Source organism: Neophocaena asiaeorientalis, unplaced genomic scaffold, assembly GCF_003031525.2.
Source record: "Neophocaena asiaeorientalis asiaeorientalis breed wild unplaced genomic scaffold, Neophocaena_asiaeorientalis_V1.1 scaffold5, whole genome shotgun sequence".
Lineage (NCBI taxonomy): Eukaryota > Metazoa > Chordata > Mammalia > Artiodactyla > Phocoenidae > Neophocaena > Neophocaena asiaeorientalis.
Window position 1 is genome coordinate 15,811,061 of NW_020174698.1, and position 27,402 is coordinate 15,838,462.

At 44.4% G+C, this 27,402-nt stretch overlaps 1 protein-coding gene across 8 annotated transcripts in view; it reads left to right on the forward strand.

Moving 5' to 3' along the window:
* The window catches only part of MCM9 (minichromosome maintenance 9 homologous recombination repair factor), a 107,765-nt gene extending 85,543 nt beyond the window's left edge, over positions 1-22,222 (forward strand). Inside the window, exons 14-20 of one of the 8 annotated variants that reach the window (XR_003005109.1) lie at positions 12,132-12,319; positions 15,181-15,645; positions 16,750-16,932; positions 17,213-17,272; positions 19,957-20,939; positions 21,245-21,322; positions 22,097-22,222. The gene's annotated coding sequence lies outside the window, so the exon portion shown is untranslated. Of the gene's footprint in view, positions 1-12,131; positions 14,341-15,180; positions 15,646-16,749; positions 16,933-17,212; positions 17,273-17,438; positions 18,144-19,956 lie in introns of those variants that run through there. The other 7 variants (XR_003005108.1, XR_003005107.1, XR_003005104.1 and 4 more) reach the window with 7 other exon arrangements.
* The last annotated feature ends 5,180 nt before the right edge of the window (positions 22,223-27,402 follow it).

Genomic DNA, 27,402 nt, shown 5'->3' on the forward strand with positions numbered 1-27,402 from the left:
GAGGAGCAAAATATCAAACTTTTAAATAATGGCGGGATCAACGTTACTGATCTCTCTTTTTGCCTCAGCATGGCACCGTCTGTGTACCCTCACTAGAGTGTAAGCTCCTTGAGGGCAGGGGTTTCTGTTTGTTTTACTCACTGATGGACCAATTCTTAGAAGAGTTCCTGGCACATAGTTGATGCTCGATAAACATTTGTTGAATGAGACATTTAAGACATTTGAGGGAAGAACGACAATTTGTCTACACTTCCCCATTTCTCCCTCTTCTTTTCCCAGTGTTTCTCAGTTAGTGTTGACTAGATACAAGAGGCTGCTTCTCCTTGGAGCCAGGAGACTCGAAGGGAGCTTTGTGCCATGTAGGGAAAGCACCTGACAAAAATAGGATGTATCTTATTATTAAGGTCAGTTTTGAGATGTGTGTGTTTGAAAGCCTTTTCTTCCTTGATTTCATCATCGGATTTAAGGGATAGATGTAGTGCATGTCATTGTGCTAACTAACAACAGCTAATTTGTTGTCAGGCTTGTATAATTATGAGAAACAGTTTTCAGAACTGCTCCTAAAAAGTTGCCCTGCCCCCAAGAATAGAGGGATTTAGGATTCCAGGACCAAAAGCAGAAGAGCAAATCTTGATGCCAAGTGGAGAATGTAAAGGTCAGCAGGCTGCTCTCCTTCCCTGCTTTTTATCTCCTTGAGACTTATGATTATCCGAGCGGAGCACTAAGGTTGGTGTTAGCACGTGGAGGGAACGCCCTCCAGGTGTGGCTGAGATGAGAGCATTTTTGCACGTGATGCTGGAAGAGGATGTGGTCAGGGCTGCCGGGCGCTGACTCTAGTGAGTCCCCTCCTTACTGGAGGGCCTGTTGTCACCACACCCTGCCCTCTTAGCACTCACGACCAATCCTAAGTTCTTTTTTAGTCAGTGAAGGGAACTTGGGAGTCTGGGTCAGATGAGAATCTCAGGGGGTTAAAGGCAACTCCCACTCACTATAGAAAAATGAGATTGTTTGTGTCCTGCTAAGGCTGGAGTACAGAAGAAATCCCAAGCACCAGATCTCCAATGTCATTTCCAAACAAGCCAAAACAAACAAACAGAAACAAGCCTGCCAAATAAAAATTTAGACCTGAGAAGTTTCAGAAGCAGATGAACTGAGTCTCGTTGCTCACCCCTCTCTGGAGCAAGAGCCATATATGCAGATGTTGGGGTGGTGATGGGGTCCTGCCTCATGACATGTATGGACCGCTCTCCTCCCTGGCACAGAGGGATCTGAGAGTGGACGATTGTGACGATATGGGAAGATGAAGGAACTGACTGGTATTGAGCACCTGCTATGTGCTAGGCATCCTATTAGACACTTCATGTATGTGTGTGAGTCCATATGTATGAGATATAGATGGATGATAGATAGATAGATATTTAGTTCTCGCAGCAATTCTGTAAGAAAGTTATCATTAACCCTGTTTACAGATGGAAACATGATCAGAGGGACTGTGTTAATTTTTCAAGGTCACACAGCTAACAAATGGCTTCTGGAGGAGGCACTGTTTGATTCAAAACAAGTGCCTCGTCAGCTATATCATGACAGCTCCCAAAAGAAATGTGACTGTGTCAGGGCAAGGCCAAAGTCATAAGGGCGCTGGCTCATCTCCCATATAGTCATCATGTGCTTTCAGAAGGAAACGTGTGGACAGCCCTCTCCTATGGGCACTAAGCTAGGGCAACAGTGCTGGGCTGAGTGCAGGTCCCTTTCCTCTACAAGCAGACCTGGGCAGCTGCTCCATATCCGAAGCAGGGGACTCCTCCACGCCTCAGCCCTGGTTCAGCACCTAAGAAGATGCAGTAACACCCCAGGGCAGTTGTACTTCACCACGCCAGGAGGGCCATCACCTGTGCTGGGCTCTGGGCACCATCCACGTAGAACACACTGAGAAGGCTGCCATGGAGGACGGCGAGGTGCAGCCCAGCCAAAGGGCCCTTTTTATTTTCCATCAAATGTGTGCAAATACTTTTTTTCCTGGAGGACTTTTCCTCATTAAAAAACTTTCAGTCATGGGACCCTAGATAACCCTCCGGAAGGGGTTTTTGTCTGTCCGTTTCCTGTGTTTACTTGCCTTGAACAAACATGGCTCTGACAAGCCAAGTCCCCCGGAAAGGGAATGTAGGCCAGCCCGTTCTGTCTACTGCTCACACCGCTAGGGGGCATGAAGGATATCTGGCAGGGGAACTGAAAAGGCTGGAATGCTTAAACTCACCAGCAGAAGCTGAAGACCTGCCTGCATTCAACTCTCATGACGAAAACACTTCTTCCACAATCAGCCTCCTCGGGCACTTCCAGCAGCAGACACACAGGCCACCTGAGGGGTGGACCAGAGCAGGTGGGAGCACCTCAGCGGGCGCCCCATTCGATCGTTGTGGGACAGGCTCCATCTTCTGAAGACTTTGATAATGTGTACCTGAAGAGCCGGCGGCAGCAGGGCTTTGAAACCGTCTGAGCCATGAGGTCAGAGTCCGTTTCATAGAAGCTGTACTCTGAAAGAATATACATTCAATCACACGATTCCTTTGGGAGATGGGGACAGAGAGTCAGACTCCAATCCACAAGGTCCTCAGATAGATTTTTGTTAATCAGAAGCTTTAAAAAAATGCCCAGAATCTCCCACAAGCAATAGCCTGCATTATTTTTTTGTCATTGAGGTATAATTGACACATTACATAGGGTAAGTTTAAGGTGTACAACAGTTGTTTTGGTACGTTTATATAGTGTGTGATTACTGCTGTGGAGCTAGCCAGTACCTCCATCATATCATATAATTATCATTTCTTTTTTGTGGTGAGAACAATTAAGATCTAATCTCTTAGCAACTTTCAAGAATCTAATGCAGTATTATTAACTGTAATCACCGTGCTGTGCATTAGATTTCCAGGACTTATTCGCCTTATAACTGTAAGTTTGTAGCCTTTGACCAACATCTCCCCATTTCCTCCACTCCCCAGCCCCTGGTAACTACCTTTCTACTCTTTGTTTTTATGAGCTCAGCTATTTTAGATTCCACATATAAGTGATATCATTACAATATTTGTCTTTCTTGGTCTGGCTTATTTCATTTAGCATAATGCCCTCAAGGTTTATCCATGTTGTTGCAAAGGGCAGGATGTCCTTTCTCATGGATGAATAATATTCCATTGTTTATGTGTACATCTTCTTTATTCCTCTATTGACAAACTCTTAAGTGGTTTCCGTATCTTAGCTACTGTGAATAATGCTGCGTCAAACATGGTGGTGCAGATCCTGTTTTCATTTCCTTTGGGTATATACCCAGTAATGGAATTGCTGGATCATATGGTAATTCTATTTTTAATTTTCTGAGGAACCTCCATACTGTTTTCCATAGTGACTGCACCAATTTACATTCCCACCAACAGTGCACAAGGGTTCCCTTTTCTCCAAATCCTTATCAACACTTGTTATCTCTCTCTCTCTTTTTTTTTTTTTTGATGATAGCCATTCTAATAGCTGTGAAGTGATAGCTCATTGTGATTCTGATTTGCATTTTCCTCATGATTAGTGACATTGAGCATCTTTTCATGTACCTGTTGGCCATTTGTATCTCTTTGGAGAAATGTTTATTCAGCTTCTCCATTTTTAAATCATTGAAGTTTTTTTCTATTGAGTTGTATGATTTTTTAAATATATTTTGGATATTAACCCCTTACCAGGAGTATGATTTGCAAATATTTTTACCCATTTGGTAGGTTGCCTTTTCACTTTGTTGGTGGTTCCTTTTGCCATGCAGAAGCTCTTTAGTTTGATGTGGTCCCACTTGCTTATTTTTGCTTTCGTTGCTTTTGCTTTTGGTGTCAAATCCAAAAAAATTGCAAAGGCCTATGTCAAGAAACTTACCCACTGTTTTTTCTTTTCTTTTTTCCTATTAAAAAAATTTTTTTTTATTGGAGTATAGTTGATTTACAATGTTGTGTTAGTTTCTGCTGTACAGCAAAGTGAATCAGTTATACATATGTCCACTCTTTTTGTAGGTTCTTTTCCCATATAGGCCATTACAGAAACCATTGTTTTCTTGTAGGAGCTTTACAGTAGGTGTGGGTTTGGCCCTCAGGGTGTTAGGGGTACCCACAAGCCAGTTGGGGGATCCTCTGGTGAGGTTTCTCCAGCAGTTCATAAGCAGGCTTTCTGCTGGAGTTTAGAACACAGTCAGCAGGAACCGTGTCCCTTTAATGCCCTCTGATATGCTTATCTGCCTCTTTCCCAACCTCCTCCCTCCCCCTAATCATGGAACTCTTGCTTCAGTACTCTGGGTGCAGCTCTGGAGAGATGATTTCTTTAGCAGCATCCTGCACAGCTGGGACAGCCAGACGCTCACTCACCACTCCCCCAGTCCCCCACCAGAGGGATCCCAGGGCTCTTCCTTCTCTAAGCTGGGCTGCCTTGGAGGGCAGGAACTTGGCAAAGTTCCTCTTACCCACTCCAACACATCCAAACTTGTATTTTTTTATTTTTTTGCACCAACAGAGTGCTGGAACTTCTCCTCTAGAAACTTGAACTTCTACTAAGGTTCTCTCATCCATGGGTATCTGCCACAATCAGCATCTTCCAGGTGCTCTCAGACTGTGGCCCAGAGGGGTTGGAGCTGGCTCACAGGCTTCTGCTGGCTGCATAGCCCATACCAGGTTCTGTCTGCCTGTTACCCAATGCACGGGTGGGTGAGATGCCTCTGGGTCCCTTGGCATATGGTGCTGGATCCCATAGCTCCCAGAGACACTTTTGTCCATGGATAGAGGCCAAATCTTAGGTGTTAAAGGGGGATAAAAATAAGGGACATCTTATTCTGCCATGATGCTAACATCACTCCTCCCAATAGCCTGCATTTTGGCAATCCAGATTTTAGCGTCCATGCAGGTGTGACAACAGAAAGAGCATGGAGTTGGGTGCCAGACAGAGCTGCTACTCACTAGCTTTGTGACTGCCAGAGGTACTTGATCTGAACATCAACAAAACGGCACAGTTTCACCTTTGTAGGACTGTTCAACACCAACAAGTATTTATCAAGGGCCTACTTACTGTGTGCCAGGCACCGGGCTAGGCACTGGGGATATGATAAATGGTAAGACAGACGTGGTTGGTGCCACTCTTGCACATTACAATCTAGCAAGGACTGTATCACTAGTAGGGATGTGTCTAAAGTGTCTGCACAGTGCCTGGCACATCCCAGACACTTAACACATATTAGTGTTTTTTTCTCCCATCCTTTCCCTCCCGTCTCCTTCTCCTCAAAAATATGGATTGTAGGGCCAGGTCAAGACTCCCCTTTGGCAAAGTGGTTTTCTGGAGCAAATGGCAGGATAGGCTCCTTTCTCGTGGCTGAATAATATTTCATTGTATTTACTTGAGCATATTATGCTAAGTGAGACAAGTCAGACAGAGAAAGACAAATACTATATCTCACTAAAATGTGGAATCTAAAAAAAGTAACCTTGTAAAAAACAGAGTAAAATTGTTACCAGGAGATGGGACTGGGCAGGGACAAGTTTGATGTTGTTTAAGGGTATAAACTTGCAACAAGTAGCGAATAAGCCATAGAGATCTAATGCACAGTATAATGAAGATAGACAACAGTGTTGTGCTATAATTATGTAGTGTGATGAATATCTCTACAATGGGAATCATATTGCAATATATAAATGTATCAAAGTAACACACTGTATACCTTAAATTTACACAATGTTATATGTCAAATTTATTCAATAAAAAAAGTGGGTTTCTGGAAACACAGTTAGAGGCGATTCACTCATACTTTACTTTTTAATCTGCCTTTACTTAGCACCTACTGTTTGCCAGACTGTGCTAAGCCTGAGGGATCTGTAATAGATATTTGTTATTGTCTGGCCACCATTATCTGAGCCACCCTCCTTATTTGAGGAATTACCTCACCATCTCTGACCAGGCTGAAAACATCAGCTACTCACCTTCATTCTGAGCATGGGCACTTTGACTGAGGCTTAGCCAATCAGGTGCATGCACCCTGGTGCACCTGGGAGCCAGAGAGGCCAGGAAGTAGGGCGAGGTGGATAATCCAGCAAGGGGGAGGCCTGTGGCAGATGCTGCAGCAGCCTGTCATTTCCAGGAACAGTCAGCAGTGCCAGTGGGACGACAGTGCATTCTGGACATCAGGTGGCCTGGTTTGGTGGTGTGAGTTTTGAGTGTGGTCCTGGTTGCTTTTAGTTTCCTTTTTTCATACCTACTTTCTGATTTTCCCACTGGTTCAGTGAGCTACCCAATTCCTTTTAGCAAAATCCTTACATACTTAAATCAACACAGATGGGTTTTATTCTTCACAGCTAAGAACCCTGATTGACAAAAGAAGAAAAACAGTTAAGTCTGACCCCTGTCCCTCAAGAGCTTAGCACACAAGTGATTTCAATACAGCCTGTGTACTGGAGGAAAGACAGGACTCGTTTGGAACATCTACTGTGCTGGACTGTGAAATTCAGTAATGAACACACAGGACTTCTGGCGGCAAGGAGCTCAGTCTATTGGGAGAGATGGATCTATCAACAGATAAATCGTATAGCAGTGTCATAAGAACAGTGCTGGAGATGTGTGCAGGGAGTGATGGAAGCACCAGCTCAGGTGAGGGAGGGCTGCTGACGGACGAAGGCTTAAGAGAGGAGGACGCGATGTTTGAGGCAAGTCTTTTTTTTTTTTTTTTTTGGGGTACGCAGGCCTCTCACTGCTGTGGCGTCTCCCGTTGCGGAGCACAGGCTCCGGACGCACAGGCTCAGCGGCCATGGCTCACGGGCCCAGCCGCTCCGCGGCACGTGGGATCTTCCCGGACCGGGGCACAAACCCGTGTCCCTTACATCGGCAGGCGGACTCTCAACCACTGCGCCGCCAGGGAAGCCCTGAGGCAAGTCTTAAGAGTAAAAGTAAGTCAGACAAAGGCAGAGGAGCCTGGTGGAAAAGAAGGCATTTTCTGTGCAAGAGCAAAGGCCCAGAGGAGAGTCAACGTGGTGTGTGTGGAATTAAGCAGTTTGGTGTTGCTAGAACCACTGTGTTCCTGGTGAAGAGTAAAAAAGTTATCAGGGGCCAAGAGAGAGGTGCGCTTTGAGTACAAGACTTAGATGCAGAGGTAAGAGTGGGGAATAGCTCCCTAGGGGAATGGGAGATGATGAGGACCAAGGATAAGGAAAAGATGCCGTGGTGCAGAAGGCCCAGGAGAGGCTGGAGACCATGATATTTTAGTAGAACTTAGCCATGTGGTCAGAGATTTTCTCCAGAAATACTTAGCTACCAGTGTATAGCCGTAAAGAAGGATATTGGTACAGAATTAGGGTTTTGCTGTAAAAATGAAGGCATCTGAATTTGGAGAGCCTGATCTTGGACCAGGTTTGCTCAGGTAGAACAAGCCACACACTTGAAACCTGCCTTCAGTTTGGATGGAGGAGAAGATATAGGACTGGGATGAAGACGGTGGGAGGGTATAGTCTTGACTGAAATCTGCCACATATGGCCCAAATCCATTTCATGCCCTAACACAAGAGTCATTATATATTTTGAGTATAAAATTACGAATGTAAAAGAAAATTTTAAAATAATCGTCTCAATTCATGACACTGTGGGGATCAAGATGTTCTTCACATTTTTATAGTGCATTTACACAGCATTCATTCCCCTTATGAGGAAAATGTACAAGTACTCTTTAAGCATTTTAAGGAAAAAGCTTGAAATAATTGTAGCAAACATTTATAGAGGGCTTTCTGTGTATAAAGCACTTATTTACTCTTCATAAAAACCCCCTGAGGGGGCATCATTATTAACCCATTTTACAGATGGAGGAACTAAAGGGCAGAAAACTTAAGTGACTTGCCCAAAGTCACACAGGAGGAAGTGGGAAATCTGAGATCTGAACCCAGACGGTCTGGCTCTGGAAGCAGTGCCCCTAACCGTATACTCTACTGCCTCTCCCTGGAAATGTCACCACATCCTCACAGTTAGAGGCTGAATTGTGTGCCCTCAAATTTTATATGTTGAAATCCTAACCCCTAGTACCTCAGAATGTGACTGTATTTGGAGAAATGGCCTTTAAAGAGGTGATTTTGCTAAAATGAGTCCATTAGGATGGGCCCTAATCCAATCTGACTGGTGTCCTCATAAGAAGGGGAAATTTGGACACAGACAAAGGTCAGATGATGTGAAGACACAGGGAGAGATGGCCATGAAAAAGCCAAGGAGAGAGGTCTCAGAAGAAACCAATCCTGCCAACACTTTGATCTCAAACTTCTAGCCTCCAGAACTCTGAGAAAATAAATTTCTGGGGTTTCAGCCACCCAGTCTGTAGCACTTTGTTACAGCAGCCCTAGCAAACTAATACCCTCATAGACCATGAGTTAAGAAGGAGAGGGAAAAGGGGGAGGCCAAAAAGAAATTAATCTTGCAAGTGAATTCCCCTTCTCATTTAAAATAAAAAATATATGCATTTCATTAGATAATAAAAGCTTTAACTGGATGGTGTTTTAAAAGAATTAACTTGGAATTCAGTTCTGTAATGGGAGTAAAATAAAGCATCAACCGAGCATCAACCGTCTCCATTGATACTGAGGTAGTATCACAGACAGGAAAAGGCAGCTTAATTAAGGCCAAAGTGTGCTTGTTAATTGGCTGTCATCCCCTCCAGGGAGCCTCCCAAGGGATGCCGTTTACAATTAGAGAGCATGGGTTTATTGACCGAAGATGAGGTAAGCTGGGCATTAAGTGCACTATGTTTCCTCAGAGGGCGGCAGTCCTTCATTAATAATGAATTCAGTCTTTCCTCATGTCTTCTGAGTTTCCCACTAATACTGGAATCATTGGTGTGAAACATGAGGCCTTCCAGCAATTATAGGCAATGGAGAGATTCTTAGAAAGTGCAATAGTATGTTCCCGGGTAAAACTAATTTCCAGCATACTTATTTTTTCTCTAATGAATTTCAACCCGCGTGTATTCAGTACTGACTGCCTGCGAGGTGGTGCCGGCTGGCTCTGAAGATCTCACTGGTGTCAGGATTCTGGAAGCTTTGTAGCCTGAGGCCCTTCGGAGGTGTATTTTCTGAGAAATAAATTAGGGAACGTCCCAGTCACAGGTCTGAATCGTTTTAAGATCAAAAAGCCTTGTTTGTAGATTTGGAAAAATTCAAACTTTGATCAGGTTGTCACATTTTCAGTTCCTGCTCCATGCCTTATAGAGCTATGCATTTCATGTTTCAAAGTTTAAAATCAGAGAGTAAAATTAAATGTCTCATTTTTACATGTATTTTCATTTTTACATTGTCTCGTTCCTCTCTGCACCTGAGAGTATGGGTTCTCCTTTTACCGACTTATTTCTCACTAGCCTTGAAAGGCATCAGCATTCTGTGTATATCAGTATAGGGTTGACATGATGGACGTTTCTGGAAAACTCCATCCCAGGTCAGAGAAATAGTCAAGAACATTTTTTTTCTCAAGGGCACTGAACTTTCATAGATCAACTGAAGTACCTGCATGAAAAAGCTACTTGGTTCAGAGCTGGGGGGAAGAGGAATTTGATAATTCTTAGAAACAATATACAGTGGTTGCCATTTAATGTAACTTTGAATAAATGAATGGGAAAAAAGAAAAGTGTGGGGAAAAGAGGCAAACAGAGGAGACAGATGGAAATAGACAAATAGAGACAGTTTAAAAGAAGTGATGCAGGGGTTTCCCTGGTGGCGCAGTGGTTGAGAGTCCGCCTGCCGATGCTAAGGGACGCAGGTTCGTGCCCCGGTCCAGGAAGATCCCACATGCCGCGGAGCGGCTGGGCCCGTGAGCCACGGCCGCTGAGCCTGTGTGTCCGGAGCCTGTGCTCCACAACGGGAGAAGCCACAGCAGTGAGAGGCCCGCGTACCACAAAAAAAAGAGAAGTGATGCAGGAACAAAAGCATAGCAAGATGTGCCCAGGCCCAGAGACACAGGCAGAAATATATGTATTAGAAAGAAATACACAGAGTCATATTAGCGTCATACCCACCTTTCATGACATGGCATACCTCGTCTTAAGATACTATTACTTTAAAAGCTGTGTCACATTTTTCACACCAAAACGAAAGCAAAAAACCCAAATTTAAAACATAAACAAGAAATAAACTTTGTTCCACAAGCCAAAATAAAATAACACTGAAGGGAGCTTCCCTGGTGGCGCAGTGGTTGAGAGTCCACCTGCCGATGCAGGGGACGCGGGTTCGTGCCCCGGTCCGGGCAGATCCCACGTGCTGCGGAGTGGCGGGGCCCATAAGCCATGGCCGCTGAGCCTGCGCGTCCGGAGCCTGTGCTCCCCAACGGGAGAGGCCACAGCAGTGAGAGGCCTGCGTACCGCAAAAAAAAAATAATAAATAAAATAACACTGAAGGCCAAATCTGACTGGGCTGGGGATTTCTCACTTCTACATTTTGGCCACGTGTGAGCATGTACATGTGCACACACACACACACACACACACACACACACACACACACACACACCCCTAATGGTTTTGGACGATGAGAGAAGCTACTGCTCTGCCGTCGTATGGCTTGGCAGCGTCATTCAGGGTGAGGAGACACACAGTGATGGTGATTTACATCAACCAGAGCAATGGCCTGTGGTGGGTTTGACTGTGTGTAGAAGTGGCCATAGGCTATTGGTAAACAGACTCAAAGCTGCACTCATTCTTGACTTTTCTTTTGTTTTAGGAGCCGGCCTTGGGTGTCCCCTCCCAGGCCAGGCCTGTTCCCCGTCTTTCTTCTCATCATTGCTCTCTTTATTTTACTCCCTCACCAGTCAGAAAACCCAGGCTATGTGGCCTGAACGGAATGAGAACCGTTGAGTAAGAAGAAACATCCAAGGAGAAAGAAAAGAATTTTCAAATTTCTTGTCCCACACTGCGCCTTCTTGATTAGCCTCAGTGATTGGGATCAATCCAGTTATTCCCATGTAGCAGTATTTTTCATTCCCCAGCGTTTAGAAACCATCTCTCTATTCCTCTTATAGTCTCTGGTCTTTTGCATCTCTGTCTCTCCAGATGGCTTCTTTTTTATATATATAAATTTATTTTTTTCTTTCTTTATTTTTGGCTGCGTTGGGTCTTCGTTGCTGCGCGCGGGCTTTCTCTAGTTGCCACGAGCAGGGCTACTCTTCATTGTGGTGTGCAGACTTCTCATTGCGGTGGCTTCTCTTGTTGCGGAGCACGGGCTGTAGGTGAGTGGGTTTCAGTAGTTGTGGCTCGCGGGCTCTAGAGCACAGGCTCGGTAGTTGTGGCGCACGGGCTGAGTTGCTCTGTGGCATGTGGGATCTTCCAGGACCAGGGCTCGAATCCGTGTCCCCTTCATTAGCAGATGGATTCCCACTGCACCACCAGGGAAGCCCCCCAAATGGCTTCTTTTATTATTATTATTAATTTATTTATTTTTGGCTGTGTTGGGTCTACGTTGCTGCACATGGGCTTTCTCTAGTTGTGGCAAGCCAGGGCTACTCTTTGTTGTGGTACGCGGGCTTCTCATTGCGGTGGCTTCTCCTGTTGCGGGGCACAGGCTCTAGGCGAGCGGGCTTCAGCAGTTGTGGCACGCGGGTTCAGTAGTTGTCACTCATGGACTTAGTTGCCCCGCAGCATGTGGGCTCTTCCCGGGCTAGGGCTCGAACCAGTGTCCCCTGCATTGGCAGGCAGATTCCCAACCACTGTGCCACCAGGGAAGTCCCCTCGATATAATTTTAGAGTGTGTTTGTCCTTGGCACTATACTGAAGGCAGCAGTGAATAAAAATTCTACTGGGAAAATACAGTAATATTACAACTGGTGGTGAGGGTGAATTTGTAAACACACGTTTGTTTTCAAGTTTTCTGCGCCCCAAGGCATTCCCAGGGCTGAGAAATTTGGTGAATTCGAGGAAAACAGAGGAACCTGGAAATCTGGATGTTCCACCACCTGCTCACAGACCACAGGGAACTTCGCAGCCAGTACATTTGCGGAGGCTGGTGCCAGGGGGACTGAAAGTGAAAGCGGGCTGTGGATTTTTCTATCTTTTCATTCAGCTCTTTTTCAAACATTCTTCCCCTTTCAAGAAGCATTGATGTGCCTTTCTTTTAAAGTTAACACTGTAAGGAATCGAAGCCTCATTTCCTGGAGATACAGAGCTGGACAGCAGCCATCCCTCAAACGGGCCCCCACGGAGGAGACGTGGAGACATGAGCTCCCAACTCAGGCTTCCGGCAGATGCGTATTGAACCCCTCGGACTGGAAGCTGAGGTCATGGATTACTCTCTCATTGCTCTCAAGGGTCAGTTCAACTTATATTTCCTGTCACTGTTGTCTTAGACCACGCATAACTCAGTCTTTCTCAGCCCATTTCCACACACACAGATTTCTAAATCAGTTGTGAAAAAATACCATTAATATCTCTACATTCAAGAAGAGATGCTAATGGGAAAGGGGCGGAGGAACTGCTGTGGATTGGCAGTAATAGGGGTCAAATAAAATAGGGCAGCAAATCAGGAAATGGGGTCGTGGCAGTCGCTTGAGGAGAGGAAGTTAAGCAAACTGGCCAACATAACCACTGCAACATTTTCCGTTTTCCCTGGAAACTTCATTTGCATAACTGGGCCGGCAGGAGCTTGTAGTGGGAGGAGTGTGAGCTTTGCTACCGGATAAATACAGGTAGGAATCCTGCCTCTATCGCTAGGTTCTGTGGTATTGGACAAGTTTCTTAACCCGTCTCAGCCTCAGGTCAGGGATACTTCCTAACTTCCAAAACTGTTGTAAGAAACAGATCGTGGATTGCCGAGTGGTTGGTATACAGAGGCACTCACTACACTGTAGAACTCAGGGTGTGCCCCGCAGTGCACTGGCCTGATGCTCACTTTGATGGGGGCAAGGAAAGAGGAAAGACAGCCAGGAGGCTAGCAGGACCCTGGCGAGAGCAACGTTAAACTCACATTAGCTACTTAATTTGCTTTTGTTGTCCTTATCACATCCTCACCAGCATTTCCCCCAAATTCAAGTCAAATGATGACCCAAAGAGATGACAAGACAAAATAATGTCGATATCGTGAGGCGTCTGAAATTTTTACCCTCTTTTCAGGCTAACAAGTGAGCCAGTCACAGCTTCACTGATGCTGGCATTGACGTCCCCTGGTCAGAGACAAAGGGCGTTATTACTCGCAGCACAGCAGGCAGCATGAGCTTCACATTCTCACGGCTTCCTCTTGAGCCCCGAGTCCCATGGGGGTGATGCCGAGGTGGGCACAGGCGGATGCTATGCACACAGTGGATTTCTGTCAAAGCTGAGGAGCTGTGAGCTTAGAAAACCTCCGATCTTATAGTGGGCTCTTGGCAAAACTGCCCAACCTTTGTTCCAGAGACAGACATTACCTTTACCATCCTTGCCAGAAAACAAATCTGCCCCCAGCCCCTGAAAGAGACTCCATCTCTATCCTCCAAAGCTTTTTTGTGTACAATATCCTTGGAAAGACGGTCTGGGACAAGAGTTGTTACAACGCATGTAGAAACGACACAGAGAATTACCCTCCATCCCCCAACAAATAAGACACAGCCAGAGGCAGAACTCAAAAGAAGACAGTGTGATTAGATGGGAGGTGTTTAAAAATGTATTAATTTAAGCAATACAATTGATAACTTTCCATGGAACCTTAAATAACATAGCTCTCAATTGCCTGAGAATATAGGGAGAGATGATTATTGCTCCCTTACATGCTACTTTGGAAGCTGCCGCCTACACTGGTCATAGCGCCTCGGCTGTGGGGACTTGGCACCTACTGATACCATCTTGGCTAAAGGGCCTGCCCTGATGTTTTGGTCCATGCAATTTCCAATTAGCTTGGAAATGGGATTTTAGCCTATTGAAAGGAAATGCATCAGGGACTTTTTTTTTCCCTAGTTAATGCAAAGGAAAGAAATAAGATAGTCCTTTCTGAGTTTCTTTGGACTTTATGAGATTAAAAATAGTTTTGGAAAAAGAATTCTTTCAGAAGCCACATGTGGAGATTGTGGAATCCTGAGATTTATCCAGATAAATCGTCTTATCAGCGTGCGTTTGTGAGGTCAGACATGGTTCTCGTAATGACTTGAGGACCTGGAACACATCCCACCAAAGGGTTTCCAGCATTTCCAGGTCCGGAGCACACCCTTTGGAGTCCTAAAAATGGAACCATCTCGAGGACCTTACACCCTTATTTGGAGGCACAGCCCTGCCTCCACTTTTAGACCACCCAGGGATCTGGTGTCCTACGTTTTGGTTCAAAAGTATTTTCAATATTTGCCGCGGGGCTTCCCTGGTGGTGCAGTGGTTAAGAATCCGCCTGCCAATGCAGGGGACGCGGGTTCGTGCCCCGGTCCGGGAAGATCCCACATGCCACAGAGCGGCTAGGCCGGTGAGCCACAACTACTGAGCCTGCGTGTCTGGAGCCTGTGCTCCGCAGCGGGAGAGGCCGTGACAATGAGAGGCCCGCGCGCCGTGATGAAGAGTGGACCCCGCTCGCCGCAACTGGAGAAAGCCCTCGCACAGAAACGAAGACCCAACACAGCCAAAAAAATTGCCGCAAAGTGAAGTAATTGTCATAGTAAGGAATTCAGGGGCTGCCTTGTTTGAGAGTTTGATGACAGAGCAGCCAGGGCAGGTGGGGAGTGAGAGATGGGTGATTCAGGCAATGTCCTCCTTGCTTTCACTTCAGAGAGAAGGATGCAGGAGCCCCAGATCTGCGAGGCCAGAGATCTGGTTCTCAGCCTTAACACTTCCTTCTTCCTTGCTTTCCAACTCTTAATCAGTCAAAAAGTACTTTTGGGGCTCCTAAATGTTTTTGCAGCTCTGCCCACAGTCTTTTTTATTTTTTTTTACTGAGAAATTCTCTTATTTTATTCCTTTGTGGTCTTATTTGTTTACATACAAAAAAATCCATCTGAAATATTTTGTTTTTGTTGTTTCATCCTGTGAGGTATAAATCTAATTGGATTTTTCTCAGGCTCCCAAGAAGAGTTGTCAGTGCTTCCTTCCTATCCCTAACACCTGACCACCCCACCTAGAGCACACCCAAGACACCCCAGAAATGCACCCAGAGGGGACACAACCCTTACTTTCATTCTACTCAAGTTCTTTCCAGTTGCCCAGAATTCTGCTTCCTTCAGTCATCTCTAGGTGTCATCCGAGAGGAGCCTCTCCAGGCTGGATTTTCAGCACAGACACAGAGGTTTGGCTGGCCTAGGGAAACTGGGATGCTTGGGGATCCTGCCCTGCCGCCGGTGCCGAGCCTGAGCTCTGCCCCAGTGCCGGGCCCCCAGTTCTGTCTCCTCCCAGCACCTGGGGCCGGGTGAGTGGCCCTCTCGGCAGAGGGGAGCTCCACCCCCAGCGTCCCTATCCCCAACGAAGGAGAATTGCCCTCTGTGATTTTACGTGGAATCTGCCAGCAAGAGCCGCCTGAGGGACTAGACAATGGAGCTCTCTGTATCACTGCAGAAAAGGAGAACAAAAATGCTGACACTTCAGTGATTACATCTGGTATCCGCAGTCACCCGGGAGCATCCCAAAGATGACCCAATAGATGAGACGTACCTTTTCTTCAGAGCTTAAATTAGCTTTCAACTATCTAAAAGGTTAGAGAATATATCATTTAATTAAAGGGAAACTTAGCTTCCTTCTCCATCCCCATAAAGCACTGGCGTGTGTGTGTGTGTGTGTGTGTGTGCACGCCCACGTGCCTGTATGTGTGTTTTCCTTTGCATATTTTGTTTTTTATTTTTTTATTCTTTTAAATTGAAGTATAGTTGATTTACAGTGTTGTGCCACTCTCTGCTGTACAGCAAAGTGACTCAGTTATGCACATATAGACATTCTTTTTTTTTTTTTTTTTTGCGGTACGCGGGCCTCTCACTGCCGTGGCCCTTCCTGTCGCGGAGCACAGGCCCCGGACGCGCAGGCCCAGCGGCCATGGCTCACAGGCCCAGCCGCTCCGCGGCATGTGGGATCCTCCCGACCGGGGCACGAACCCGCATCCCCTGCACCAGCAGGCGGACCCCCAACCACTGCGCCAACAGGGAAGCCCTAGACATTCTTTTTACTTCGTGTTTTTTTGCACGGCTTTTGCAATGCTGGGAGCTGCAAATAGCTACAGGCTTTCTGTACTCTACATAAGGTGGCCACACATTACGACAGGTTTTTTTGGGTTTTTTTTAAATTTATTTTTGGCTGTGTCGGGTCTTCGTTGCTGCGCGCAGTCTTTCTCTAGTTGCAGCGAGCCGGGGCTACTCTTTGTTGCAGTGCGCGGGCTTCTCATTGCGGCGGCTTCTCTTGTTGTGGAGCGCAGGCTCTAGGCGCGCGGGCTTCAGTAGTTGTGGCTTATGGGCTCTAGAGCGCAGGCTCAGTAGTTGTGGTGCACAGGCTTAGTTGCTCCATGGCCTGTGGGATCTTCCTGGACCAAGGTTTGAACCCATGTCTGCTGCACTGGCAGGCGAATTCTTAATCTCTGTGCCACCAGGGAAGTCCCGACGGTTATTTTAAGTATTCTGTTTTAGTATCAGGACTCAGCACAGTGCCTCACATGGAATACTGAATAAATGACTGATTTGATGGCCTTATTCACACTGGGATTTTGCTAGTAACTATGGATACACAGAAAACCCACTTGGTAAGTATTCCTTAATTCCCCCTTGGTAAAACAAATTCCAATAACTCCTGCACCTCTTCACTCTTTTGTCTAGCAGGGATCTCACTTGTCGGCAGAAGTGAACCACGTGGTCGCTGCCCGAAGGCCCCATGTTACGCATTGTCACTGCTTTGCACATTTACAGCAGATTTGTTTCCTCACCAACCGTGAGAAGCTGTGTCTTAAACAACTGGAGCAAAATTATATTTGTCAAACATCAAGAACAAAGTGCATTTTTGTAAGTCAGTAGTCTTGTTTATAATCAACTCAGTTTCCTGAATATTTGAAATTCAGTCATCTGGCTGTAGGTTTCTGGCTTATTTACATAATAATGCTTACTAAAGCTCAGAAACCACTTTCAGCTATATCTTTGTACTATGAGTCCAGCAGACTGAGGAATTACACTAGTAGTTATGTCCACCCTCCTCCCGATGCACGTGGGCCCCAGGAGTCCCAGTATTGGCAGCTGCGGTTTGCCCGCCTGCCCTGCACCACAGCTCAAGTGTGTTACCTTCCAGGTGTTCAGTCCGTGACTGAAGAGCCGCTGAGGACCTCAGACTCGTTGCATGGTGCTACAGGTTAGTTTGATTAATGCCAGGTCCAAGCTTGAGGCAGCTTGATTCTGACATGTGTTTTGCACTGGGGGCTAGGACCACAAGAGTTTGAATTGCATGATGGTTTTTTTGGCTGAAGAAGAAAGGAAGAACTTAAAAAAAAATTTTTTTTTTTGGCTGCACCACACAGCATATGGGATCTTAGCTCCTGGACCAAGGATCGAACCTGTGCCCCCTGCTGTTGGAAGTGTGGAGCCCTAACCACTGGACCACAAGGGAATTCCAGGAACTTTTCATTTTTTCGTATGCATCTGGGAGAAAAATTAAGATGAGAAGGACTTGTAACTCAGACACCAGTTCCTTGGTTAATCTCAAAGACCAGGGGACCAGGACAGAAGATGTTTGGAGCATGTGAAGACCGTGCCGTGGGCTTTCCCAGGGATAGCTGTGGCAGTCACGGAGGATACGGGTTGCCTTCCTGTGACTTCATGAGTGGCCAGCATCACAATGACGGTTGGAATTCTTGGCTACAAGAGAGACAACATCTAGGACTCTCAGAAAAAAATTGTGAACTAGGGAACGGGCTGAGGCCCTTCATGAAGAGATGGGCTAAAAGCCAGTGAAACTGGAGCTGTTAATGTTGTTGGGGAAAAAAATCCCAGTGTCCTGCCCTGTCTTCTATGGTGTTGTTGTCAGAGAGCAGAGACCAGCCATCAAAAGCACATTAATTCTGGTCTTTACTGGTATCTCTCAAGTGACATTCAAAAGGAAACGCAGGGCTTCCCTGGTGGCGCAGTGGTTGAGAGTCCGCCTGCCAATACAGGGGACACGGGTTCGTGCCCCGGTCCGGGAAGATCCCACATGTCGCAGAGCGGCTACGCCCGGGAGCCATGGCCGCTGAGCCTGCGCGTTCGGAGCCTGTGCTCCGCAAGGGAGAGGCCACAGTAGTGAGAGGCCAGCGTACCACAAAAAAAAAAAAAAAAAAAAAGGAAATGCAGTTTACAGTCTGCAGTCTCACGCACTGAATCTCCTTTCCCCTTCCTCCCCAGCTCCCACTCTCTCACTCAGGCCTCCTGCTCCCCTCTTCCCTTTCTCAGCCTTTTCTGAGACAAAACTTCCCTCTCAGTGGTGCTCCTCACACGGATTAATCTGATCTGAAAGATGGGTGTGAATTTTTATCAGGATCGGGATGATGTGGTAGAATGCTAAGCAGGAAACACTAGAATGTTCCTCCAGGGGTAAGGAAGGGACAGCTGTGAGTACTTATGCATTCATAATTTTTGTCCCCATGTGTTGATGGGATTCTAGTTGTCCCCCCAGGGTAGAGAGGCCTGGAGAAACTTTGGTTACATGAAATTGTGAAATTAAAGTTTGTATTTAGTGCTCCAGCTTTGCTTTTCCACAGATTTTCCTCAGCATTCAATTGCTCATGCATTTAGAAAACATTTAGGGAATGCCACTTCTGTGCTAGTAGTTCAGAAAGAAAGAAAGAATCTAGAGAAGGAGACAGAGAAGTAAACACGTAATTACATTAGTATAATAAACACTATAATAGGGTTATAAAAGTATAATATAAAAACAATGACTGGTTTTTGCATTTCCCCCTTCCAAAAATTCAGAGGCTTAAATAAAAAGTGTATTTCTCTCTTATGTAACAGTACAAGAGTAAGTGGTCAAGGGATGCTATGAGGTTCTGGAAGTTTCACTGTAGCAGGGACCAAGGCTGTTTCTCTCTTGTGGCCTGTTCATCCAGGTCTTGCCCTAGTCCATATGGGATATGGTTCACCACCGTATCTGCTGGACCTGCCTCCTGGCTAGCAGGAAGCAGGAGACGAGGAAGTGCTTCCTTTAAGGAGGTGACCTGGAACTTTGATTCTGCTCACATCCTATGGGCAATAGTTTACTCATTTAATCACATCTAGGTGCAAGGGAGCCTGTGCGATGTAGTCTTTTGCTGGATAGCCATGTGCCAGCAAAACTTGGGTTTTGTATTTAGGGGAGAATGGATTTGCGGGAACAACTCATGATCCCTGCTACAATTGATAGCTAATTCACTATTTCCTAAGACTGTGTGAGCCAAGCAAAATACTTTGTTCTCAGCAGCAATGGCTTTTAACCCTGTAGTTTCCCTACATTCTTCAACATGGCCACAAGGTATGGCCAAAATCTGGAAAGGCCACAAGACACTCAGAGGGAAACTAGGAGACAGAGTCTTCTGGTATAGGCAGTATGAGGTATTTGCCAAACAGTTCAAGGCTCTAAGCTAAGGAATCTGCGTGGCAGATACCATTTGGCTCCCTTCCCAGCACACATGTTCCACCTGCTCATGATGAAAAAGGAGACACTCCCTGGAGGCTTGAGAGTTTATCAGCAGGGGGCATTCTGTGTACATCTACTCCTATGCATGTGGGTGCACATCACCTTCAGTGGATCCCCACAGTCCCTCCCAAATTGCATCTTATACTTCATAGGCAACCTCAACAATGTTCCGACAACCTGGTAGAAGACATGCCAAAACTCCTACCAGAACCAAGACCTAGAGCGGTAGGAAGGGTGTGGGCCAGAAGGGTGTTCAGAACAGCTCACCTCCCCATTCAGAAGGCTGCACACCAGGTGGCTTGGATGCTGCCATTTCGATATGGATACTTAGATTTGGTCATCTTAACCAGAATAACACCAAGCTACTAATTTTTCTTTTTCTTTTCCAGAATGAAAAGCTGCTGTATTATCTTCATCTAATGACAAAAATAACAAATACCCATTTTAAAAGAATCAGACAATGCCAAAATAATGACATTACAAACCATCCAGCACAAAATACTTGAGTATTTTTTCCAGAATTTGTTCACTGGATAGGTATAAAAATCACTGGTTTAGGTTTTCTGGGAAGCAGATTCTGAGATGGAGTTTATTGTGCAGGACATTTCTTAAGAACTGTCCTTGGGGTCAACACCTGTGGAAAGAAGGGGATGAAAGCAGAAACAGGTAGAGAGAGAACTTGAGATGTGTTGCAACCTTGGCTCACCAGACAGGAAGCTCTGGGGTGAAAATGACCCAGCAGAATTGCTCTCTGTTGAGCTAAAATGACCGGCCTTATACCCTTACCTCCATCAGGAAGTACCCACCCTCCCTGCTCGGGAGGGCAGGACATTGGGAGAGGTAGCCCTGCAGCTGGGTCAGTTCCTGACCACGCTGACAGCAACAAGTCCTTTTTTGAAGGGGCATCTGGGTGGTGCCGCTTCACATCCATCACCCAGGCACACACACTATTATTTTAAACAAAAATGTAATCATATCATCTATGCTATTATGACCCTGATATTTTTTATTTAGCAACACAATGTAAACATTTCCTCCATGACCCCAAATATAGATCACATTCATTTTCAATTACTGCGTATATTGCACTGAAAAGATGTACAATACTAACGAAATCCCTGTTGAAGGGTGTTTGAGAACCTTTCTATTTTTTTGCCGTTATGAGTACCTCAGTCATGAACATCCTAATGTATATATCTTTTCACACATGTCTAATTAACATAAAGTAATTCCCAAAAATGGAATGGGCCAAAAGGTATCCATATTTGCATTTGAAGTGTAGTGCCAAATTACTCCCCAGAACGCTGTACCAATTTACCAGAGCACTGAAGATAATCAACATCGATCTTCTTAATCTTTGCTAATCTCACAGGTGAAAAATAGCTCATTGTTTTCTTAATAACATTTATTAGTAAGTAGCCAGGTTAAATGCTGTTCCAGATGTTGACAGATTGTATCTCTTCATTTATTTTTCCTCTCGTGAATTATCTGTACCCATCCTTTGCCCGTTTTTCTCTGGTTTGTGTCTGTTACATTGAGGATATGTACCTGTTTGGTACATATAATATAATGTTATTTGCTAGTATGTCATCTGTGTCTTATTTTTTCTTTTCCTTTTTCTTTCTCTTCTTATTTTATTTTATTAAACTAACCAAATCCATTTATCACCTCTTTCAGAGTTCCGGTTTGGGCGTTATTCCTAACAAATTTCTCTCTACCCAACTCTACATAGATATTCTCCTGAACTTTCTTCTGGTAATTTTGTAAATCCTTACACTTTCAAGTTTTCTATTAGTAAGTAATGTAAAAAATAGACATTGTCTCCCCAGCCCATCCCTTAATCTCTTCTTATTACCCAACCGTACTGAATTACCTGTGATGGAGAAAAGCTATGAAGAAAACACAGTCTTTATATTTCCAAGTGGTCATTTTGATGCAACTGCATCACGTTGTCTGCTTTAATGGTCTTCCCTCCATCAGAAATGCCCCTGAATGGTCAGACTTTCCGTTTGGAGTTCATGGAAGCCCTGCCTCTACCTGCAATAGGAATCTGAGCCGGGAAGCAGTGTCCTTTCTGCCTCTAGACTGCGGACCTCAGGCCACCCACCTAGGCACGAGCTATGGACAATGGAAAGTGGACAAAATAAGTTCCAAACTGCAGCAGCTGTCCTAGGCATTTTTCCTGCTCACCCCCATCCGAGCTCCACATTTGCCTTTCCTTCTACCCAGTTACCCAGGCTTCCTAGCTCTGTACCTACATTTACGAGTTATCCACTCTGCTTTTCTTTCCCTCCTGTTGTTTTTTAAAAACACCTTTATTTAGGTATAATTTACAGACCACAAAATTCACTCATTTTTTAATATACATTGCAATGATTTTTAGTAAATTTACTATGTGTGCCACTATCACCACAGTCCAGTTTTAGGACATTTCATCACCCCACTAAGACCTTTTCTGTCCATTTACAATTAATCCCCACTCCCATCCCCAACCCCAGGCAACCACTAATCTACTTTCTGTCTCTGTAGAGTGGCCTTTTCTGGACAATGGAATCATATACCCCTCTAGTTTTGACATTGCCTCTTATCTCCAATGAGAAATGCCAGATTGAACTTCAGCTCTGTGGAAACTGACCAGCTAGACATAGGTTCACAAAACTGGTAAGTGACAGAGCTCTGACTCAGATCCAAGTCTTGTGATTCCAAATTCTTTCCACTCCCTCCTGCTTTCCTGATCTGGATACACTTTCAATGGTGAATGGAAAAATTTAGTAATGGCCACTTTAAAAAGCCTCAAAGATCACTGGCCTTCTGAGTCTGGACACAGCTCCTGACTCTTCTCAGCCACCAGAGGGTGCCCCAAAGATCTATCTTTGAATCGGCTTTTGCTTGTCACAGTTGAGCATCTTAGGAAAAATTACGTGAATTGTGACCTGAGTGAGATCTTTCTGGGTGGTATTTTTCTTACAGTACTTTCCCTCTCTGGGTAACTGCAAATAGCAATGGAGAATAAAAGCTAGAAATGTGTTTGGTGCACATTGAAAGTTTTCTTTCAGGCTTCTCATACCAAGATTTCTTTTTTAAATACAATAAAAAGGGAAACTACAGATTTGATTTGGGAAGCTGGTGAAGTGTTCTTAAGTTATAACAATCCAGCATGACAGGTATCAATTAATCATAATATTAAGGTGGTTTTGTTAATCTTTTGCATTTTTACATAACTAAATTGATTCTTTGAGGGAAGGGAACTGGAAACATGTTTTTAAATTGTTACCCTGGGCTTCCCTGGTGGCACAGTGATTAAGAATCCACCTGCCAATACAGGGGACAGGGGTTCGAGCCCTGGTCCGGGAAGATCCCACATGCCAGGGAGCAACTAAGCCCGTGCGCCACAACTACTGAGCCTGCGCTCTAGAGCCCGTGAGCCACAACTACTGAGCCCACATGCCACAACTACTGAAGCCCGTGCGCCTAGAGCCCGTGCTCCGCAACAAGAGAAACCACTGCAACGAGAAGCCGGCACACTGCAGTGAATAGTAGCCCCTGCTCTCTGCAACTAGAGAAAGCCCGCGCAGCAAGGAAGACCCAATGCAGCCAAAAAAATAAAATAAATAAATATATAAATGCAGTATCTGTGTAGCTAGAATTAACTGGATAATAATTCAATATGACAATTGAATTTATCTTTGAGAAATAATTTTATTGTGACATATCACGAGCTATCTGGACAAAAATGGCTGAACTCAGTTGTCAATTAAGCCTTTAAGAGGAGTCTCCAGAATCCAGAGGGCATATGTGCCTCTTGGCCTCCCCCAGCTGAATACCTCCTATACTCCCCTTCATTCTGGACAGGAGGATGGATGGATGGATGGATGGATGGATGGATGGATAGATGGATGGATGGATGGATGGGAGCTGATCAACAGCCAGGATGGGAACTCCTGGGAGGATCTTCAGGGGAGCTTAATGATGACTGCTGAGCACCACACCTGCCTGTTGTCAAAGTCACTGGAGCCGTATGTCTGGTGGTGCTATGTCCCTGTCCCCACCATGAACTGCATGCTCCCCAGAATCTGGGCTACAGCTATGGAACCAGGAGTAGACTGGAGCCACAGGACAGGTTTTAGGACTGCATCTTCCCATACCTAGCTGTGTCACTTATCCTTTCTGTATCTCATTTTAAAAAGTCTGTAAAATGGCAATACTCTTTGCCTTAATCACCCTCTACCTTACAGGCTGGTTTCAAGGAACGAATGGCAAGAAAAGAATGCTGGACAAATATGAAGTATGATTATGATAAACTGTGCCTGTGCGAGAAAGAGAAATAGATGCTGAAGCAAAGGTCGAGGACAGAGAGAAGAAGAAGGAAACTAGGAGAGGGAGAGAAGAAACCACAGTTCCATAGGCACGACTCTTCCTGCAGTCACATGAAGACACCTTTCCCTATCTTTAGTCTAGTCACCCTCCTCTGAAAAATAGAAAATAATCCATTCCTGTGTTAGGAGATGATTTTACCAATATTTTTCAAGCACCAGAAGTTCAAAAACATTTTAATGTTTTTCCAGGAGAATTAATTTGCTTTTAAAATATAAATGTCCCAATTAAATCCTGGTATGGGACACAGCCAATCAAAACCTTCATTAACTGGAATGAGAGGTTGAGAACAGACTCACAAGTGAGAAGATGTGTCTTTTACACCTATCCTTCTCTTGACAACTAAGCCATTTGTGAAAACCCTGCCTTTAAGTGATGACATTGAAAGGAGGGTGCTTAGAATTTCAAAAAATGGCAAACCTTCAAGTACTTTCAAAGCATCTAATTCTATGCAATGGATTAGTATGCAAATAAGGGAGCACAGCATTCTGGTCACCTTAGTAGGGTCCCTGCTACCTAAGGAAGGGAGCATTTTATTGGTTTCTATCTCCAAATGGCAGCCCGTTAAAACCTGGGCCACCTGATACTCTCCGACTAGAAAATATTGTCTGTATAAATTGATGAAACTGTGATGTTGAAATAGCACTTTTTTTTTATCATGCTAAAACACACACAACATAAAATTTACCATTTTTAAGTGTATGATTCATTGGCATTAAGTACATTCAGTGTTGTGTAAACATCACCATTAGCCATTTACAGGACTTTTTTGTCATCCCAAACAAACTCTTCACCATTAAACAATAACTCCCTGTTCTCCACCAGTCCCTGGTAACCATGATGTATCACTTTTATATTCATTTAGTATGTCTGGGGATGAGAAAGTCATTTTACAAAAAGGAAAAGTGGGGGAGTTAAAAAATGGCAAAACTCTGCAGAAGTCATTATAGTGAAAATCATAAGTCTGTCCATCTTTTCCTAACACAGAATGAACATCAGAATCGGCCTGTGATGGGGAATGCTGCTGCACTCGGACAGTGAAGATGACACCCAGTCCTAGATGTGTTTGCTGAGCACTGAGGACGCTCCCACAGAGTAAGGAAGTTGCAGAATCTCCTGAGAACCCAGAGAGGGCTCAGGCAAGGCTGGTAGGTGTGGGCGTCTGCCTGGGGTCAGCAGTGGGGCAAGGCCATGGTCTCAACCTAAAACTTCACGCTAATTATCTGAACTCTGAACATTTTTCCAAAGCTAAAAATTTAATTACTACCAAAAGGGACATTATTCTATAGTTTGAAACACCTACACAGTTACCTCTTAAATAAAATTCAACCTCTAAACCAACCACAATTCGTACTTTTTAAAAAGCACATAAAGAAAAACGTTAATGAAGATATTAATGATCTATCTTAAATCTGGACTCACAAAGTCTCTTCTTTTGTGCTTTATTTACAGTCTTAGGCACTTAATCTAACTGGCCTCTTTCCAAGACCCAGCTTCTTCTGAAAGCACATGGATTTCCTTGTGAAGGAAATACTTACACTTAAAGCCTTTCTAGGCTCCCTTCCCCCAAGGCATTTTGCTAATGTGTACCAGAACAATCTTGAAAGGAGAAAAAAGGAAAAAGAGAATGAAGTGCTTTGTGTAGAAAAGAGTCTGCCTTTGGGCACATCTAGCACAACTGCCTCCTATCCTATTCATCTGCAACCTGGTTAAGAGAACCAGAAATAATTGACTGTGAGTGGTGCTTCCTATAATAACAGCTAACATTCATTTGAACACTTGCTATGTGCCAGGCACTATGCTACATTCTAAGGATAATCTCATTTGCTCGGCACAACTACCCAATAAGATAGGAATCATTTGTATGAATATTGCATATATTGAGGAAACTGAGGCTTTAAAGACTTTAAGCAACTTGACCAGATTCACACAGCAAATCCGTGGTTGAGCCAGAATTTGAACCCTAACTAATCTGACTCCAGGAGCCCCCCGATGACACTGATCCAACTCATGCAAAATCTCTAGGAGATGTTAACTTATACTGTACAGGTGAGAAAACTGGAGATTAGAGTAGTTAATTGATCAGCCCAAGGTTGCTGCTATTATGTGATTGAACAGAGAATCAGGCCTGGTGTTTTGGGCCCTCAAGCCCTTGTTCTTTCCAGTAAACACACATGTCCCATTCCCCGAGGCCACTTTAAAAACAGAAGAGAAACTGAACTGATGTACAACAAGAGTAGTTGAGTGGCAGCTTATCCCTCCCACTGACCTTGTACTTCTAGGAAGTCTCCAGGGTCTGATAGATCTTTGCACAAATTCCCGGCCTGCCTGCAGCCTCCTGAAGCCACTTGACACAAATTAGGTGATCAAGTTCAGTTACTGAAGGGGATGAAAATAATACAAATTGTAACGTTTGTTTACACGCTATCTGGCTCTGATAGGAGCCACCAACCAACAGGTGTTCCCCATCCATGTGAAAGAACAGAGAACATGTGAGACTAAATTTACAAGTGTTGTATGGAATGTTTTAAATGCTGTTACCCTTAAGCACTTGTTTGTTTCTCTCAGGCAAACCAACTCCATCCAAAGACTTACACTGTAATTTAGGACAGGAGGGTCTCTTTACACTCCATGAAATTCTTGCAAACTTACTTTCCAAACCAAACTGTGATGCCGAATTTTGACTGAGAAAAAATCTACAAATATGTATACATACATACATACATATATATATATATACACATATATATATATATCCCAGGATGTTAATTTTTATCTATGTGACTGTTAGGAGAAAAGAATGGTTATAATCATTGAAATGAACATTACTCTCAGGGAGCTGGTCAATTAATAATTATGGAAAACCTGTGTTCAGTAAATTTTAAAGATAGTCTATGGTGATACCATTTAAAATGAGCAACTACTTTGGCAAACATGAACAATTTATGCTTATTTGTCTGGTTTTTAAAAATTAATTTTCTTGGGAATTCCCTGGCAGTCCAGTAGTTAGGACTTGGTGCTTCCACTGCCCTGGTTGGGGAACTAAGATCCTGCAAGCCGCGCAGAGCGGCCAAAAAAAAAATTATTTTTCTTTTCTTTCTTTAATTTTTTAATTGAGATATAATTGACATATAATATTATATTAGTTTCAGGTGTACAACATAATGATTTGATATATGTATATACTGTGAAATGATCTCCACACTAAGTCTATTTAACATCCACATCACCAAACATAGTTACAAAAATTTTTTTCTTTCAATGAGAACTTTTAAGAATTACTCTCTTTGCAACTTTCAAATACACAATACAGTAGCTCTTGTTTCAGACTGAGATTTAAAGGCCAAGAACAGGATGTTGAGAAAGCAAGTTGACTGCCCAAACTAGATTAGTAAAAATAATTCCAGAACAGGGACATGAAGAGCTTCTCTCTTTCTCCGGTTAGCAGGGACGAGAAAAGA